The 2,491-nt window shown below is 34.6% G+C and overlaps 1 long non-coding RNA gene across 1 annotated transcript in view; it reads right to left on the reverse strand.

Annotated features, from left to right (window-relative positions):
• Nucleotides 1-2,491, reverse strand: part of LOC115304929 — a 6,621-nt gene that overhangs the window by 445 nt on the left and 3,685 nt on the right. The window lies entirely within an intron of this gene.

The following is a 2,491-nucleotide window of genomic DNA, read 5'->3' on the forward strand; positions in this document are numbered from 1 at the left end:
GTGCCTCCCACTTCCATTTCCATCAAATCTTGGTCATAGGATCTATTGACTCAGAGTATACTACTGACTTCATTATATTTTATTCTCTCATATGCATAGACTCACCCATAGTTTTCACCTACTAGGAAGGAAAAGATTAACTCTGGGTTGCTCATCTTTCCTGTTTTGAAATCTTGGTAACCCACTATCTCTCAATTTACAATTAGATCCTCTTTGATGTGTTCTCGTGTGTAACACTGGTGTTTATCCTGTTCGTGGCACACATCCTACATTCTTGGCAAACACAGCCAGTGTCCACCTGGGAGTACCTGGCTGGCTCAGTTAGTCTTGATCTTCAGGTTGTGAGTTCAAGCCCCACACTGGGTATAGAGATTACTTAAAAATAACATCTTTAAATAATTTTGGTAGTAATTTTGAGTTAGTCTCTTTTCACTCCATTCCCAAACTGTATTTTATTCATGCAAGTTGATGACCTTACGAAAAAACTGGAAGCTACATCTTTAAAATGTCTACACGTGTATGCAAAAAACCAAGTTCTTCAACAGGAGTTATTATCTAGGAAAGCTTTGAAAAGGAATGTGAAAAACTAGAGCGTAACAGAAAGAAGTTAGAACAAGCAGTAGTAAGCCTCAGCATCTTACAGAAATGAATAGGGTACAAAACAGCCACTCAGGACCGTATGAAGGGGAGACTGAAGAACGAGAATGACGGGCTGTAGAAGAAACACTACAGAGAGTCCATCTGTTTTTACAGGTTAATTTATTGATCTCTAATGTGTGTTAACTCATTTCACTGCAAACTATACTTTGGATATATGTATTGTATGGGTTTCCTCTACTTCCTTGATAGCAATGAGTTTTATAGGTTTCTGGAGGCGTTTGTTCCTCCCTTTAAAGATTGCGGTTTTCATCATTCTCACTAAATTGAGAGGAAAAGAAAAAATAATGATTTCAAAAACTTTTCTCACTATTAAGAGGAAAAGAAAAAGAATGGTTTAAAAATAGCAGTGTACTTGGATTATTCTTAAGTTTATTGTTGAGTTTAAAGATATTTTAATTGAGTCTGTTATTTGAATGATCAGATTCCATGAATACTAATACAAGAATGATTGTGCTTTATTTTCATAAATCAGATTCAATTCAGTCGACATTAATGATAAATATTTTACAGTTCAGTTTTTTGCTATTTAAAATTGCTCTTAGAATCATTGACTCAAAATGAAAGGAAACAAATATAATTATTCAGATTAAAACTATCTTAAAATGATCCTTTTAATTTGCTTTAGAAGCAAGCAGCATCCCAAGAAAAGTTAGAAAATGAGATAGCTTCAATGAGAAAGCAAATGGAACTCAGAATTAAAGATCTGGAATATGAGCTCTTTAAGAAAACTTTTCACGAAACTTTTAACTTAAGAGAATTGGAAAAATACAAGCAACTCTACCGAGAAGAAGTGAAGGCTAGAGAGTCATTGGCAAATAAACTTCATAAGAAAGTCAAAACAGAATCATAGAAAAGAAAGTTAGCTGATTAATTTGCCTAGAAAGCATAATTTTTGTGGAGCCAAGATCATCAGAGGAGTAGGAAAGTGTAAGCCAACTAGAGAGTATACTTTTTGAAAATGATGTTAGTAAATGAACTTATCTTCTCAAAATGTTAGTACACGACAATTTGCATGTCTCCATTGTTTGGTGTTCCATGATGTGATTTTTATTCACCTGTATATTTTCCATGAATCAGATATCCTGGTCTTTAAGTTAATTGTTTGAAGCTTTCTTTTTTTATTATTTTATTTTGTTTTTCTTTTTTTTTAATTTATTTTTTATCGTAGTTATTTTCAAATTGGATTCAGAAGTGCTGATCGATATGCATGCATGTACCCCAATGTTCATAGTGGCACTTTCTACAATAGCCAAACATGGAAAGAGCCTAAATGTCCATCACCTGATGAGTGGATCAAGATGTGGTATATATATATATATATATATATATATATATACAATGGAGTATTACATGGCAACGAGAAAGAATGAAAACTGCCCGTTTGTAGCAAAGTGGATGGATCTCGAGGGTGTCATGCTAAGCATAATAAGTCAGGCAGAGAAGGACAGATACCATATGTTTGCACTCATAGATCTAACAGGAGAAACCTAACACAGGACCATAGGGAGGGGAAGAGGGTAAGGTTTCTAACTTAGAAGCATATTACCATGGAATTGCTTGTCAGAATGACTCTAAATAGAAATGTCAATGAGCTTATTTTTGGAAGACTACATCTGTAAGCCAAAAGGTCAATACTCATCCTGGCAGCTTGGTAAAGTTATTTTCTTGATTGTGCTCGTTGATATTATTACTAGAGTGGCCTTGAGACATATTATCCTTTATAGTTTGTCTCCTTTACACAAAAGCATACCTGTGAAATACAGAAAGACTCACACAGGGCTGAAGGGTAGTATAACTCCCAAAGTGGCTCCAAATAGCACCATGGTGGGAG

The sequence above is a fragment of the Suricata suricatta genome, chromosome 10 (assembly GCF_006229205.1).
Source record: "Suricata suricatta isolate VVHF042 chromosome 10, meerkat_22Aug2017_6uvM2_HiC, whole genome shotgun sequence".
Classification (NCBI taxonomy): domain Eukaryota; kingdom Metazoa; phylum Chordata; class Mammalia; order Carnivora; family Herpestidae; genus Suricata; species Suricata suricatta.